The 18,073-nt window shown below is 43.4% G+C and overlaps 1 protein-coding gene across 1 annotated transcript in view; it reads right to left on the minus strand.

The window, feature by feature from the left end:
* The window catches only part of ANKH (ANKH inorganic pyrophosphate transport regulator), a 130,504-nt gene that overhangs the window by 48,798 nt on the left and 63,633 nt on the right, over positions 1 to 18,073 (minus strand). The window lies entirely within an intron of this gene.

Consider the following 18,073-nt stretch of genomic DNA (forward strand, 5'->3'; position numbering starts at 1 on the left):
TACATTTACACAACAGCAACAGGCATCCTGGAGATCGAGTCAACCACTTTATACGGAGTGGGTGATGGCTTCTTTTCTTCCTTTAAGGAAGGGGTGTGTGTTTGTGTGAGAGAGGGAGAGAGAGAGAGAAATATTGTGTGTGTATTATATATGTATCCCTCATAGCACAGAGTAAGTTCTACACTATGAAAATAGGTATTGAAGGAATTTGCTACACCATCAAATGATGCTATTCACCTGATTCTACTGTGTTTTAATTTGATCTATATTCCTGATCTCTGTGCAGACAAATAGGAAAACCTTGAAACCAAACACACTGTTTTGGGATAATTCTTGCTGGAGAAGATGCAGTTGTAGAACATTCTATTTTAACCACCCTCCATGAGGGGCCGGCCCTCTGAGGTCCTGGCAGCTTGTCAGGATGGCATTTCCAAGTGAACTTGCCCACCTACTGGATGTATAAATTAGACTGGAGATGGTGAGAATGGATGTCCAGGTGGAAAGAACTTTATTTTTAAAATGTCGCCAGAACATGGACTCTGTCTTTGGGAACAGGCCACTGACTGAGAAGGAGAGTCAGCTTTCTGTACAGTCCTACACTTTTCAACATAGACTTAATTTTTTAGATTAGTTTTAGGTTCACAGCAAAATGGAGCAGAAAGTACAGAGTCGCCATAGTCCCTCTCCCCCAAAGCCCACACCACATCCCCACCATCAACATCCCATCCCATACATCTATCACAACTGATGAACCTACACTGACACGTCATTATCACTCAGAGTCCATGGTTTATATTAGGGTTCACTCTAGGTGTTGTACATTCTGGGGGTTTTGACAAATGTTCTATAATGATGCTTATCCACCACTCTATAGTTGAACATTCTATGCAAAACACTGTTAGCAAAAAGAATGTATTTATAGGAAGATACCAACGTGTAAAATCACTTTAGAAAAATCTAGGATAAAAATAAATGATAGCTGTAGGAATTCAGTATCATTCCTCTGCTAAAGTGGTATCACACAAAGTAGTTTTTGCTAATTGTTTCCAATTATATCTCTTATTCTCTTTTCCTTTTTCCAATCATAACTGTAAAAATTTCCATAAGAAACTTCTTAGCCTTTGTAGAGCATTCCTGCCATGACGCCTTCCGGAAGAACAAATTTTCCTTCTACCAAAGCTGATCTAATGCTTTAACACCCTAAAGCAAAATAACAACCACCAAGCTCTTTGATAGTAAATCTCGTGTTCAAAAGGTGTATCAAGTCAGAGGACTCCTGCTATGTGTCAAAACCTATCACTTGATAATCTTCCAGATTAATTTCCTTCTGGACTTCTATAGTGGATGTTGTCGGCGATCCACCCAGATCCCTTTTACTGGTCAGCGCATCCATCCCCAGGTGCTAGGAGTTGGCCATTAATGCCCCACAGCTGCTTCCTTCTCAGGGAAAATTGCCCCCAGCCACTTTGGATTGGTTAAGCCACACCTGACCCCCAGGCAGCACCCAGCCAATGGCTGGCTGACTTCAGAGTATACAAAATCACCTCCCAGCCTCTCTGTGGGATCACCCTGGTACAATTCATACTCCAGAGCTCCTGTAGGATCAAGTGGAAGTTGGTCTTCAGTGGGGACAACATCCTTGCATAACCTTTTCCCACCACTCACTGCTTCCCTCTCCTCTCCTCCTTAGAGCTCACACTCAATAAATCACTCACACAAGAATTCCCCAAGGCGGGTTCTGCTTCCAGAGAATCTAACTGAAGGCAACTTCTAATTTCCTTTCTCTCAGACAGAGAAGAGTCTATGGTTTGTTCTTCTCCTTCTCATCCTCCCCGAGTCCATGACTGTAAATTGTTTATTTTCATTGCTAAAATGTGTGTTCAAATTTAAATGATATCATTATATATTAGTGTTATCAAAACTCAGGCTCAGCTGCTCACCACGTGAAAAGCAAGTGTTGGTAGAAAGGAAAGTTTGCTCTTTTCTGGAGGCCAGCACCTGGGGGAAGGGTGGACTCATGTCCAAAGGCCAACTGCCCCACCATCTCCCTGCCTGCCCCAGTTTGCCGGACCTGAGTTTCAATAACATCAGTACAAGTTTTAAAAGCATATAGGAAGGCACCTAAATAAAGTAGGATTAATCTTTTTATGTGTCTTATTGGTAAAACTTTATTCTTTGCTAAAAACATATCAGCCCTGACTGGGGCATCCACTGCAATGTTTCTATTTCCACCAGCTGTTCCTTGAGGGAGTCCTAAATCCAGTGCGGAGGCAGAAGCGAAGAAAGAAGGGCACTGGGAATGATGGCTCTGTCAGCAAGACTGAGCACGGAAACTCCACTCAGCTCAACAATTATGGTAATTTGAGGAAAGAGCTCAGGGATTAGAGCCACGCAGACTTGACTGGATCTGCTTCTTCTTAACAACGGAGAGGCCTTGGCCAAAGTACTTATTCTCGCTGAAATAATGGCTCTTAGATTGTATGTAAGTAGTGTACAGGGCCCCAAGCACCATCGGCCCAGAGAAGGCACTTGAAGGCAAGGATTTTTGTCTATGTGGTTTACTGCTTTACACCTACCACCTTGCTACATCATAAACACTCAAACGTTTTTGGCTGAATGACTGAATTAGGTATTTTTCTACCAGGAATTTCGATGTTGGTACTGATTAGTATGCACTTGGAAAAAAAAATCACATTTTGATTGTAAGATGAAGACATTATTACTTGTAAGATATACCATTGATTTAACTTTTTTTTTGACTACATTAAATGTATGCAGTGATGGGGAAACATCCTGATTTCAAGAAACATTAAAGTACAAGGGAAAAAGAGCTTTAGAATTGAAGACATATATTATATTAATATTATTTAGCCTTTTTATTATTCCCTTTTATAGTATTTCCCCCAATTTGTTCATATCCTAATTTTATAATTTTCTTTTGATACCAGAAATACTAAATTATTATGTAGTCAATCATTTCATGGAGTTTCCTTCCATAATTTTGGACTTCATCATTCTTACCCATCTTTAGATAAAGTAATTTTGTCCAGTTTGTAGTTCCATTTGCACCTTTAGCTTTTTAATCCTCCTGCAACTTATGCTGTGAAGTATGGCCTAAAATTAATTTTCTCAAAATAGCGTATTTCTTCAACACCAAATGGAATAAAATACCCACTGCCCATTTATTTGTGACGTTTTCTTATCAGTCATTAATTCTCCAGTGCCCTTCACGCACCTACTGTTTGCTTTATCTGGCTGTCTCAGTTGGCTTACCCTGTTTTTCTTCATAGCATGTTCATTACTAGACATTATATTGCTGCTTACTTGCTATTTGTCTTCCTGTCTATCTTCTCCACTTGAATGTAAGCTCCAGGGCACAGAGAACTGTGTCTGGCTCAGGCCACATCCCCAGACCTACAACATGGTAAGGGGTCATGTGAAAGGAGAATGATGACTACTTGAAAGGATGAAGTGAGAGGTACACAAACAACATAAACCCTTCCTGTGATGGGTGCTGAAGAGATGAAATTAATGAGCTGGGGACTCCTTGGAGGAGCTTATTCAGATGACCCAGACAAGGAAACCCCTTCAAAGAGATGACATTTGAGCCGAGGGTCGAAGAACAAGAAGGAACCAGCTGTATTAGAGCTGGAGGAAGGCTTGGTGTTTTTAAGGACCAGAAGAGCAGCCAGTGAGAGGAGAGAGGGGTGTAAGGTGAATTTGGAAGGGTAGGCAATGCTGAGGTCATTCCTGGTCACGGTGGAGAACACGAACACGGTCTTTGTTCTACGAGCAGTGGGAAGCTGTCAAAGGGTCCAAGCAGAGGTGGGACAGAGGCTCCTGCTGTCTGCAAGGATGGACGTGGTCTGAAGAGGGACCGGCAGAGCAGGAAGTCAGGAGATCTGTGGTAATCCAGGTAAGAGAAGGCGATGGTTTGGACTTGGGTGGGGGCCGGGGAGTGGAGATGGAGAGAAGTGATTGACTTGAGAGCTTTTTGGTGGTAAAATAAATGGCTCTGGTGATGGACTACATGGTGGGCGTGTAGAAAAGGGAGAAATCAAAGCCAACGGTTGAGTGTTTTGGTAAGTCGCTAATTAAATGGTATAGTTACTTACTGAGCTGAGGAGACTGGGGTAGGTAAGGGTTGGGAGGAAAAAGCAAGACCTCCACTGGGAAGTCCCCTGTTGGGTGTTAGATGCCCGTTAGGATTCCAAGCACAGAAGTCATCAGGTAAGATAGTTGGCTGCATGAACCTGGAGTCCACAGGGGATGTCCGGGCTGCAGATACCTGGACGTCATCAGCGTATAGGTAGTATCTAAAGGCAGGAGACTAAATGAGACCATCTAGACAGGACAGAGACAGAAAGGAGTCTGAGATTCAGCCCTGCAGCACTCCAGAGATAAATTTGAACATATTAAGGATGTAGCAAGCCTTCCATGTCATACTGGGGAGGTCACAATGCTATAGGTCAGCGTCAATCAGTCAGCTAGTTCTGTCCTGGCCACGTCACTCGCAAACACTGCTGCATCTCTAGCCAAGACCAGGAAGAACAGCTGCTGAAAGATGAAAAGCTATGGCTTTGAAATTCAGTTGCAGACGTGTTTAAGGTGTCTTCGAAGTGCCTTAGGCCTGGAGTCACAATTCTGTCCCAAGACAGTCCTAAGTACAGAGGCTCATTGGCTGTTTAGAGGCAGGTTTCTAGATGTTCGTGGGCTTCCCAAAGTAAAGACACGTTAGATCAGGGCCACAGCTAACAGGACTCCAACCACTGTAAATAGGAAGCTGCCGTTCGACCACAGCCTGGTTCTGATCCCAGATGGCCTGGCCCCCATGCCTCCTCACCCTTCAATCAGGGTTCTCCATGCTGCGGGCACTCGGCAATGCAGAATGTCTGACTTAAAAACTTATCTGGCTCCAGAAGGCTTTTCTTGGGTCTTACCTGCCTTAGGATCTCCCAGCGTCTGCCAGGTTCATGGTGTTCTATTGCCTAACTTTTTCCTCCAGAAAGTCAGCAGAATGACAGGGTATTAAAAAGTAAAAAAAAACAAAGCAAAACAAAAAACTCAAAACAGACCAAAAAAACCCCCCAAAACAAAAACCACACACAACCTCCAGGGAAATGGCTAACAAATCCCACATGTGATCTCCCAGGATGAACTGTCTTAGATCATTAAACCCTAGAAGACACGCTGACATTTTAAAGGTGGGCTCGGGAGGCCAGAAACATTTCTATACTGCAGACTGAGAGTCTCCACACCAGGAGTCACCGCCTCACCCCAGTCCTGCCCATCATTTCGTGCCAATGTTAACAGCAAGCGTTCCTCACTAGCTGGGCAGAATGTCGCACCCCCGGGAAGGGGTCCAGGAGGTGACGCCTTGTCCCTGAGAGCAGCCCTGGCTCACCTGGCAGTACAGCTGATCTCCGGGCTGGGAGCTCTGTGAGTTTTTCTCCCCGCACCCCCCCAACTCTAAACTTCATTAAACTTCTCACTCTCTCGGTTCCCCCCCACCCCCACCATTTTTCTCTCTTGGCTCCTGCAGTCTGTCCTCCTTAAAGCAATGCTCATCACTTTAACCACAATCTTGTCAATGCCCACAGCTCACCAAATCTTTGGTTCCGGATTCATCTAATTATTTACCTGTTCCACTCTTATCGATATTTACAGACTTCTACTTGGGCTTCGAGAACGGCTGGAATCAAGTATCCAACAATACAGGCTGCTGCCACTATCCACTCATCATCTCCTTCCTCGACCAGGCTGTTCGCTGCTCAGTTTTCCTTCCGTCTTTCCCATTCCCTCCTCTCTGTATTCCTGGGCTGCCTCATTGCCTCCTACTCAGCAGATAACCTCACCCCTTACTTCATCCGGAATACGGAATCCATCAGGTAGAAACTAAACTCCTTGTTGCTTCTCACCCTAAAACAATCCTCAACAAAACACATCTGCCCCAAACCCTTCTTCACCTGCTCTCACCTATTACAATGGAAAGGCCAGTCTGACCTGGGCCGGTGTGGGGCCATCCACCTGGGTCTCTGCATTTGTGCCTCTCTGACCTCATCAGGAGCAGCCATCTGCCTCTCCTGCTGGTCTGATCCTGGCTGCTTGACTGGCCCTTCCCCATTAAGCATGTAAATACACCTGCTTAAGCCTCTTCCATCTGAAAAATCACCCTTCTCTTGACTTCTCTAGTTACCGCCCTCTTTCCCACCTTCTTTCCATAGACATCTATCAAACGTTACGTGTGCTCCTTATTTCCATTTTTGTTTTTCGCATTTACTCCTCAGTCTGTTAGAACAGCAGCTCCAAAAATGCAGGCACCCTGTCTGTATCCCCAGAACCACATCTGACATGGTCTGGTCACATAACAGGTAGTCAACACGTAATGCTTTGTTAAAACCTCCCGCTGGGTTCTGGCTTCTGACTCCCCGCCCGCGATACGTGCTCTTCCTGCTAAACCAGACTGACACTTTCTGTCTTCATCCTTCTGACCCCTCAGCAGATCTGACCCTGTTGGCCACTCCTTCTCTGAAGCACTTTTTCCTCCTTGGCTTCAAGGACATTAAAGTTTCTAGGGTTTCCTCCTATTCCTTCTGCTCCAGCTCTTTCTCCTTGGTGCTCTCTCTCTCTCTCTGTCTCTTAAATGTTGGTGCTCCCAGGGTTCTCCCTGGGGCCCGCACCTCTTCTCAGTCTTCACTCCAACTCAGAAGTCCCGCCCCCACCCACAACTTCCATTACTCTGCCGGGGTGGGGGGGGTGTCTCAGGTCCATCTCTCCAGATTTCTCAGGCTTCTCAAGCAACAGACCCACACATCTCCATCCGAGCACCTCCCCGTTTCCAAAACTGAGCTCACCACCTACTAGGCTACTTGGGTTCCTACAGAGCTGGCCCTCCCCTTGGGTTCCCTTCAAATGAATGCATCCAGGGTCCCCACCCAAAAGCCTGAAGACCTCCCTGGATGCCTTTTCACCATCACACCCACAGGATTTCTTGGTCCTATCCATATGCCTTCCTTAGTTTCTCTTGAATCTGACCAGGTTTCACCAGCCCTGTTGCCATGCTGTGGGTCAGGTCCCTAGTGGGTTTCTTATCCCCAAGCCCTCCTTGCCTCCATGCTCGAGTCAGATCACAAAAATCTTCAGTTCCTATAAGAGCATCCAAGGGTATTATGCTAAGTGAAATAAGTCAGAGAAAGACAAATACTGTATGTTATCGCTTACATATGGAGCCTAAAAAATAAAACAGACTGGTGAATATAACAAAAAAGAAACAGACTCACAGATATAGAGAACAAACTAGTGGTGACCAGTGGGGAGAGGGAAAGGGGAGGGGGCAAGACGGGGGAGGGGATTAAGAGGTACAAGCGATCATGTATAAAATAAGCTACAAGGATGTATTGTGCAACACAGGGAACATAGCCAATGTTTTATAAGAATTATAAATGGAGTATAACCTTTAAAAATTGTGAATCGATATACTGGACACCTATAACTTACATAATATTGTACATCAACTATACTACAATAAAAAAATAAAGTTTTTAAAAAAAAGGGTCTCCAAGCTGCTTCAGGGCTGCACCCTGCTTGTAGACCGCGGCTCCAGAAATGTGGCGCTGCGGGCCTGTAACGGTGTCTGGCACGTGGGTAGACAGCATCCGATAACTACTTGTGCAACCAGTGAACAAACACAAAGGCCACTCGCGATCTGACCTTGCTCATCCGTCCGCTCTCAGATCTCTACACTTCCCCTTGCACGGTGTTTCATGAGGCATCAACTATTTGCAGTTTTCTGGATATGCCGTGCTCTCTTTCAGCTAAAGGCCTTGGCCCAAGCTCCTCCCTCTGCACAGAATCACCTTCACCCCTGTCCCCAACCCACTCACCGGTGAACTCACAGTCAGCTCGGGAATCACATTTCTGGGACGCGTCCCTTAAGCCTGGGTCTCCCCTGTGCCCTGCAGCGCCCCCCACCCCGGCCCCATGACGCACTCACCAGGCGGGGCTGGGGCTGCCCGGGTACCTGAGTGCCCATCTCTCCAGGCTGCCTGGGGCAGGGACGGGGCTGGTTTGTCACCAGCTTTCCTACCTCTACTCAGCACAATGCCTGACACACAGTTGAAACTCAAATATGTGAACAAACGAATGTGTTAACTACAATATCCAGCTATGTATCTGTTCGTTCATAAAATCCTCCAACTGCACGTTTAGTTTTCTGATAAAGAAACCTATTTTTTGGTAGAATCTATGTATTTAATATACGCAAAGAGGTGGCAGTAGCTCATACACGTTCATGTAATTGTGGTATTTTCTCATGAGATAGGCAAGGACTTCCACTGCTGTTTCTACTGTGTCACATGGGGCTGCCAGTAGGTACTAGATAAAGGTGACTGCTTAACTGTAGACACACGGACATAAATAGGATGCAACATGGGGCCACAGGATTAGCCTCTTAAGTGTAAAGCTGAAGCAAAGATTTTTTCCGACTCCTTTTCTCCCGTGTCCTTCAAATGTCAACTGGGATACAGAACAAGCTGTTCCCCTATGAAGTCAAATTCTGTAACAGAGGTCACCTGCTGTGAGAAGAAAATCAGAAGTTTAGAGTTAAACAATAAGAGAACCTTCTTGGAGAAGCTAAGAGAATCTTGCTAAGTGCTAAGTGACAGGTAACCAGGGAGGTAATCTCCAAATTCAGAAAGATGGGTTCTTGTAAGGCAACAAGGCTTCAAAAGAGGTGGCCATGCAGCTCAGGAAGTGCCAAGAGCACCTGGACCCTGAGCTTGTAACTGACATTCATGGCCACATGGTAAAAAAATAATCATGTTGCTCATCTAGAAATGGCTTTTCAAATTCTTCCACAAAAAAGGTGTTGAGTTCGAAACTGGTTCCCTAAAATAGCAGATTATTACATGAAATGCTGAAGGTCCCATTATTTTACCTTCAGTAAGAGGAATAGTTTCTTTACTTGCTTCATCCTGGATTAGAATAACCAATGGGACACAGGGCTGGGTAATAACTCTGTCTTGCTAGATTGTCATTTAATCTCTTTGACAACAGACTATTCTGTCTACAGCTTCAGTGATCCCTTGACACCTTTTATGATATGAAGCAAACTCACTATATTATTGCTGCAAAAGAAATACAGCTTAAAACTCTTTCCCAAACCCCAGGTCTTCAAAAATTTGTGTTTTGGGACACGCGGAAGATTCAGAAGTCCACGCGTAGGCAAAGCTACCTGTGGGAACAGCTTCTAATGACCTGGATAATCAGCATCTTTGGATTTCCATCCTCTAAGTCTGGGTTCCTGTAATTTTCCACTCTGATTGTTCTGTTCGTCTGTATTTTAAAAAGTGGTTTGGGTTAAATTAGATTGTTGGTCTTCCCGGTAGTTTTCCAGCCATGTTTTATTTTCTCAAGGATCTATATCCCTCTAAAGGAGACACCCTCACTCTGTCTAGCTGGAGCTCTGGCCAAGAACTTGACACCCACACATGAGGCTGTGGTTTAAAGGGAGTGGCAGTAAAATGAACCCTGGGCTCTCTGGTCCAGAGTCATTGCTCTGTTCAGTACTGTCCATATTTAGTGCTTCCTGAAAGCTTGGAGCCAACACAGGGCAAGTCTTAAATATAACACTGGTTTTCTCCATCACTTCTCACACCTGGAGAGGAGTTTCTATAAAGAACAGAGACAAACTACTAAACAGATACAAAGTCTGGCTAACTCAGTTTTCCCCTGCTGGTTTCTTCAATACTTCAGGGGAAACACAAATCATTTTACTTTTGAGCTCTTCAATCTAGAAATATGTTAGTTCATTCAAGGGTATATTTTACTGTCATAGGGCCCTCCTCATATCCTCTTGATCTTTTATTCAAACACAAAGCTTATTTGCCTAAATTTAACTTTCATTCAAGATGGTGGGAGGCTTGACAAGGAAGAAACTAGTACTATGAAAATTCTAGCATACTTTAAAAAAACCAAAGTTTCCCATAAATTAAAGAATCCTTACTTATTCCTCACCTTGATCTCACATCTTTACTATTACGAACATTTCTGCATTTCCTACTCATTTTTAAAATACTTATAAAGTTATATGGTCCCCAAATGACGATATTTCTTAGTATCTCAAGATTACATCCATTCCACTTCAGAACCGAGTTTAAAATGCTTTTATGTTAAAAAAAGAACAAAACAAAAAAACAACCAGCACAACAACTCCATAAACAACAGTCTGGAATAGATTAACTCTGGGATCTGGGGAGTCTAACTTTTTATGCTTTCTCTCTGCCCACACACTTACATACCCTACATACTCTCTCTGTAATTAGTAATAGATTTTTTTCCTGATTAGCACCTATAATTCGGCTGTAGATCTCCAAGCAAGCAGCTCAGAAGCTCCATTCCTTTTCTGACTCAGACTTGTATTGAGCCAGATTGGCCCTGTCTGGGGCGGAGCAGAAGGACAGCCAGACTCAGGAGGGAGGGCGGCTGAGTAACTGGGTAACTTGCTGGGGCTGGGCATGCACTGGGGGGCTGGAGGAGCTGGACTGGACTGTCCTCAGCTGAGCATGCTGACCCAACCTGCTCCCTCCAGCATGAAAACTCTCAGCTTGGAGAAAAAAAAATGCTGCAACATTCCATAATGTCATCTATGAACTTCTATTGACATTTATAAACACATTTTTTCCTCAGGGAAGAAAAAGAGAATGCCTATTTGCATTTGGAGCTTATGAAACCCAATGACCACGGTACTAATGACAACAGAGCTATCTTGGTGGCTAACGTTTACTGAGTGCTTGCACTGTGACAGACACTGTTCTAAGATCTTTAATTCTCCTGACAACCCTGTGGGGGACATACTATCATCTCCTAGCATACTCGTGAGAAAGACTGGTACACGGAGAGGCTAAGGCACTTGTCCAGGCTGACACAGAGCTGGGAGAAGAATCCAGAACATGCTGACCTTTGGGCTTACGATCCTAACCATTCACTCTATTATCCTGAACCAAGCCCTCCTTCCACTTTGAATTTGATATCGCAGCTGGTGCCAAATGCTTACTTTAGACAGAGAGGATTAGCTGATCAGAACAAAGAGAACTTTTGGATAAAGTCTATTTCTTATGGAAAATTCCAAAGACCCTGAAGCAAAGATTATTTTTTAAACAGTCATGGGTAGCAAGCCCTACAAGTGTAAATGTGGAGGATGAACAGAGGGAGACTGAAGTCATCATGCATCTGAGCCGTGCCAAGAAAAGGAGGATGAAAGACATCAGGTCACTAACACTCTGTCATCAGCACCGCACAGCACGGTGAAGGGTACAAACAAAACCTGGGAACGCAGCACCACGTGGGCCGTCCATAAGCTTACGCGCCACCCTCACCATGCCTGGGGTGGGAGAGAGGCTAAGGGTTCTCTACAGTGGCCTTCTAAAGATGTGGACAAGAATGCTTATGAGCTTCTCTAACACGTGGGATAAAATATCATCTCAGAATCTTTAACTCGTCCAAAATTTTTACTCGCTTCTCAGCTGCAGGATTCATTTATTTCTGCATCATGGGGCTCAGCTATGACTCACTGCTGGTATTTATATGACCGGCACACGCCAAGTATTGTGAAAGATTTCTAAGGGTCTGGGGCTTTTGATCTGATTGCTTTTAGGAGGCGAGGGAGAGAGAGTCAAAGTTAGTCATTAAACAGGTTAGTCCACCCAGCCCATACATGTTCTATACCCGAGTCCTACACACACGTGCACACATGCACAGACACGTACACACGCCGAAAGGAACTCCCAAATTCAAATAGACAATATTTAATGTGATAAAGCTTCAGTGTTTGCTCTGCTGTGTGCAAGCAGCTTTGTCATGACCTCCCCAGACCCCCACTGCTATTATTGGTTTATATTATTTTACCTGATTCATGAGATTCTAGATAAAGTCAAATCATCTCACTGAACAAACTGTTTAGAACACAATTCAAGAAAGGGCAAAGAGTGTCATGGTAGCACCAATGAACCAGGAAAGAGTCAAATGGTGTCAACAGCTGTTGCAGGGATTTAAGAATTATATATTCTGAATTTATTTTGTCTGCACAACTATAACCATGCATTATGCTGAATATTTTTCAAGTGACAGGATAAATTAATAAGCTATAGAATAATGTGGGTCAAATTAAAGTGCTTTGAAAATTTCTAGACGGAAGAGAATGAATACATTTTTGTCACTATTTCATATATATAATAATGAGTTAGTTAATGCACATGCTGAGCTTCAGTCTGTAAATCTAGATTGACTCTAATTCTGGTCTTGGATCTCTGAAAATCAGAGATGCCTGAAGAGCTGTCCTGCTCCAGCCCTCTCACCCATATGAGCAAGGGGATGAAGGGGACCCAGTGAAAGGTGACATCTGGACCCTTCTCCACCTGGCCCTTGAACCTGAAGGATGCTGCAGCCACAGAAGCATATTTGTTGCTGGTGTATAATAATTAATTCAAGGAACATTTATGGATCACATGAAGAATACCAACCTCTTGCATGTGCAGTATAGGGGAATCTTGGATGTGCCTTATCTAGCAATGCTTCATTATCTCATTGGTTTTATCTAGCAATGCTATAGCAACAGGGAAAGTACAGAAAACTCTCATTTTGTAGAAAAGGAACCAAGGCTCAAAGAGACTCTGTGACTTGCCTAATATTGGTTAATATATGGTGTAGCCCAAACCAGAAGCCAGGGAGGCCATTAGCCTGGGGCTCTTTCGTCCTTCAACACTAGACTGAGGATGGTGGGTGGATGTTGGAGGGTAGGCAGGATAAACAGTTCCCCACTATTAACAGAGAGGGGAAGGGGGGTGTGTCCTCATACAGAAATGTCTTTACTCATCCAGATGGTTAAGTATTAGAAATAATTATTACTAAAGAAAATTATTACCTTTATCTAATGGCAATTTAGTTTGGGGATTTGATGAGCATTTCTAAGAAGATGTATTAGGTTAAGTTAAAACTTCCTGGGCTTATATCCAGAAGGAATCCTACTTCAAAAAGACACCTGCACCCCAGTGTTCATAGCAGCACTATTTACAATAGCCTAGACATGGGAACAGCCTAAATGTTCATCAACAGATGACTGGATAAAGAAGATGTGGTATATCTATACAATGGAATACTACTCAGCCATAAAAATGACAACATAACGCCATTTGCAGCAACATGGATGTCCCTGGAGACTGTCATTCTAAGTGAAGTAAGTCAGAAAGATAAAGAAAAATACGATATGAGATCGCTCAGATGTGGAATCTAAAAAAAAACAAGAACATAAATACAAAACAGAAACAGTCTCATAGACATAGAATACAAACTTGTGGTTGCCAAGGGGGTGGGAGGTGGGGGGAAGGGATAGACTGGGAGTTCAAAATTTGTAGATACTGACAGGCATATGCAGAATAGATAAACAAGATTATACTATATACCACAGGGAAATATATACAAGATCTTGTGGTAGCTCACGGCAAAAAAAAAAAAAAAAAAAAAGTGACAATGAATATATGTATGTTCGTGTATGGCTGAAAAATTGTGCTGTATACTGGAATTTGCCACAACATTGTAAAATGACTATAACTCAATAAAAAAAAGGTTAAAAAAAACTTCCTTGAGGCTTTTTCTCTTTGAAAGAAGTCAAAAGCAGGCTCCTGGCCCCAGTGATGCTTTCATAGGTGGCAGTGTGCAGCCTGGTCAGCCTCTATCCTGCACTTTGGGCAAAGAAGTCCTACAGGATGAGCAGCTGGGAAAGCTCGCTGGACCGAAGCTTCCAGGGATCCCCGTGAGCATCTAGGAAGGGCATCCCTTAAAGTACTACAGCCCCATTCAAGACCCTAATGATTCCAAATAGGAAGATCAGTGATGCTGCCCCACTGACAGCAGGACAGCAGCTTGGGTACCACCTGGTCTCCAGATGGTCTGATGGTCGTGCTCAGTGCTCTTTCAGTGCCTCTAGGATAGTGGACGGCGGACGTATGTCTCCTGGTACAAACTAAGAATGGACAGTGAAGCCTCCCCAAAATACCCACCGCCACATGGGGTTATTTAAGCCTTTGTAAGTCCTGTGACATTTCCATCCAGACTCGAGACTCCAAAGGAAAAAGGACCGATGTGCAGTACAAGCACTGAATCTTACCCGTTGACACTGACATTATTTTAAAGCATCCTAGAGGAAAATATTAATATAAATTGCTAAAAGAATAACTCTCTAATAAAACTCCTTAACATACGTCTGTTATTTAAAAGTAATTTGTTAAAGGGGAGGGTATAGCTCGATTGTTAGATTGTGTGCTTAGCACGCACAAGGTCCTGGGTTTAATCCCCAGTACCTCCCTTAAATAAACAAACAAACAAACAAACAAACAAACAAATAAATAAACCTAATTACAACCCCCCCCAAAAAAGAAAAAAAAGTAATGTGTTGAGAAAAAAAGAAAAGCCATTTTTCTTTCTTTGTTTCTAATGGCTTCCGTGTCTTATTAGACTAATAAATGCATTGAACCAATGTTAGACTAATAAACTGCCTCTCTCCCATGCTATAAGAAAGAGAATTATAAAATTCTTGGGAATAAACTCAACAAGGAAAATAGTTCCTAAATGCAGAAAATCACAGAATTTTCCTGAAGTTCATGAAATAAGACCGAAATAAAAAGGCAAGCTATGTTCCTTCTGGACAAGACATTGTTGAGAACATAGCAGAGAGCTTTCTGAACTCATCAGTAAGTTTAATGGGGTTTCAGTAAAAATGCCAGCAATCTGGGTGTTCATTTGGGCCTGAGTAAAATGATTTTCAGCTTTGTATGGGAGGACAACCAAGAAAACGTGATAAAGAAATCTAGTGGGGGAGGGGTATAGCTCCATGGTAGAGCACATGCTTAGCATGCATGAGGTCCTGGGTTCAATTCCCACTACCTCCGTTAAAAATTAAAAAAAAAATTATGCTGTACATCAGAAATGGACACAACATTGTAAACTGGCTATACTTCAATTTTTTTTTAAAAGAAGTCTTGTGAAGGGGACCTTTGTTTACCAGGTATGAAAGTCACGAAGAGCAGGTGATTCACAGAAGAAGTACTATGGAGCATACACATGTGAAAAGATGCTAGACTGTGAGACTGGGGAGTCAGGGAAGTAAAACTAGAAACAAGGAGACTGTCGTCAGATTAAAAACACTAACAGGGTGGATAAAATCCAGTGCTGGTGAGATCGGCACAAAAAGAAATTTTGTACCATACTGGCTGGAGTGTAAACTGCTATAGTCTTGTGGCAAAGGAACATGTCAAAAGGTATTAAAATTTAAAGTGTACGGACTCCCTGATCCAATAATCTGCATTTAGAATTTATCCAAACAAAATAAAGCACTTCTGCATAATACCATGTAAACAAAGGCATTCATTAAAGCATTCTTTGCAATGGCAGACACAGGACAACATTCTGTCTATCTGCCAATACGGGACAGGCTAAATTATGATGGTTCTTATTTGGTGCATATATGGTACCTGCGCACCGGGGAATGCTGACCAGCAATCACAGAGCATGAGGTGCCACTGAACATACCGAACCAGAAAGAAGCCCACAATATGGTATGTTCTCACTCCATTAAAATTTTTCTTTTTTTAAAAAAGACCCTAAAAATGTGTAAATACATTGGTCTGAGCAGAAAGTTGGAGAGTGACATATACCAACTTAACACTGGTGATTTTAGGAGGGGTGGGATGACAGAGGGTAGGAAGAGGAAAATTACTAACTTTACACACGTATCTGTATAGTTTTACTGATGACAAAGAACCTAGGTTACCCTGAGATAAACAAGATTATACTGTGTAGCACAGGGATATATATACAAGATCTTGTGGTAGCTCAGGGTGAAAAAGAATGTGACAATGAATATATGTATGTTCATGTATAACTGAAAAATTGTGCTCTACACTGGAAATTGACACAACATTGTAAACTGACTATAACTCAATAAAATATATATATATATATAAATAAAATGAAAAAGGAAAGCAACTTCACCGATGCACACAAAATAAATGAAATGTCTAATTCTCAGGGGGCAAAGCCAGAGAACCACCCCACAAAGCGAAGTTTGATGGGTTGCTGGTGTGCTTTTTGTGATCACCCGAGATGACACCTCTTAGAAGGAATTCTGCTCATCGCACTTGAAAAGCACCCTGATTTCTGACAGTTTTAAACACAAGGCTGAATTCTGGAAGCTGCATGCTGTCCAAAAGACAGCTGCAAGTCTCCAAAACCGAGAACTCTGGGCATAAGAAAAGAGGAATATTCTCTTGTTTAACTCACCCTCCTGCTGCCGCTTATTTAAAGCCATTTGTGGCCTACTTCTACCTTTTTTGTCTTTAGCACCTCAGTCATGATGCATTTACAAATAGGTAACAACAACTGTAACACAGTCTGACTACAGCATAAAGGTATTTAACCCAGTCTGAAGGGACAGAGTCGGCTTCTTGGAGTCCTGTGAACTTCACAGGACCATCCATGCTCCCTTTGGTAAGACTCCAAGCTCTGAATTTTCTCTCTGTGCTAGCTCTGAATTCCAGCTGAAAAGCCAGTGCCTGCCCATCCTCTGAGATCACAGGCAAGTCTTTCTCTCCCAGGAACCCCTGACTGACCAGTCTCAGCCACGAGACGGCTCCTGTCATGGGTATTACTGCTGTTATTTATTTATTCATGAAACGAGTTCATTCATTCACATGTACTCAGTGAGTACGGAATATCAGCCTGGCACCGTGCTCTTTTCTGATCACTAAACACGATATGATGGTCAAACAGGTTGTTAAGCTTCTTTGACCACCATGTCATGCACAGCGATCAATAAAATCCCAGGGCCAGGCAAAGACGCTGTGCACTCACGAAGTGTCTCTGAATATTTCTTTATATCCCCCACAAACCTGAGAATTAGGGGCGCATCTGACAGACTGTTCTGAGGATTAGGGCAGTTTTGTATGACGAAGAAGAGGACAGACTCAAGTTGCTGAAGATGGAGAAAGCAGTGGGGGTGGGGAGACAACGCAGGGACGGAAGATTGTCGCTGTGTGTGGTCAGCCAGTGCCTATGGCTGTTCTCTTGCTCCCTGTGCATCCCCTGCAGGACCAGTCCCTGCCTCACCTACACCCCACTCTCCTGACTGACCTTCCTACCTGCCTGCCCCAGGTCCCAGCTAGTGACTGTTCTTATCAAAGGGGCGGCGATGGGTGGGCCCCTCTGCTGGTTTCTCTGGTAACCAATGAGCCAACCTGACCTCAATGCCCCCTATAACTGCTAACCACCCCCTGCCCCCGGGAGCGAAGATGCCCACTGTGTCCTGCCCACCGTCCACCGCACGTGGTGGGGTGTGTCTCCAGGACCTTGCTTCAGACATGGAAGCTCCCCCATCCATGAAGCCACTGATGTCTCTGTCACTGACTCCGGGCTCTTCCTTTGATCCTGAAGCTGGGTGAGTCCAGGCCTTGTAGGCCCGTGGGGTGCAGCCCACACAGGGCTGTAATCAGTGCTGAGATGTGAACACAGCAGCACAGCCCCACAAGTCAAGTTGTTCACAGGAGGATAATTCTAACCAATCAAAATGAAAGGAAAGGGAATTTTAGAACAAAAATACATGAGCCCTAAGCAGCTGTGCAAAAAGAAAAGAAATGTATAAGAAAAAGGTATACTCTTTGGGTATAACTACATCTAAACTCATTTGGCATTACCGACAACAGCATTTATGTAAGAATTTAAGAATCATTCCATCCTCAGCCTTAGAATTGTTCTACCGAGTCTCACTCTTGAGCTTCCTGATGGCTTAAATGCATGTTTTTGAAACCAAATTCGATGTCCTCACTATACATTTAGGTCCACTTCAATTACTCTAAACTCACATTGTGCTTTTGGAGTTGTGGTGACAAAAACCCTAAGCTTCTTTGCTAGAAATTTTTTGAAGTGTTCAGGATTTTGGCTTGATAACGTCTCCTTAACACTTAGAAATAAACCAAAGTAAACATTTCTTCCTGTTTTACTGAGAGTAAAAGGCTATTTCCCAAGG

This window comes from Camelus ferus, chromosome 3, assembly GCF_009834535.1.
Source record: "Camelus ferus isolate YT-003-E chromosome 3, BCGSAC_Cfer_1.0, whole genome shotgun sequence".
Lineage (NCBI taxonomy): Eukaryota > Metazoa > Chordata > Mammalia > Artiodactyla > Camelidae > Camelus > Camelus ferus.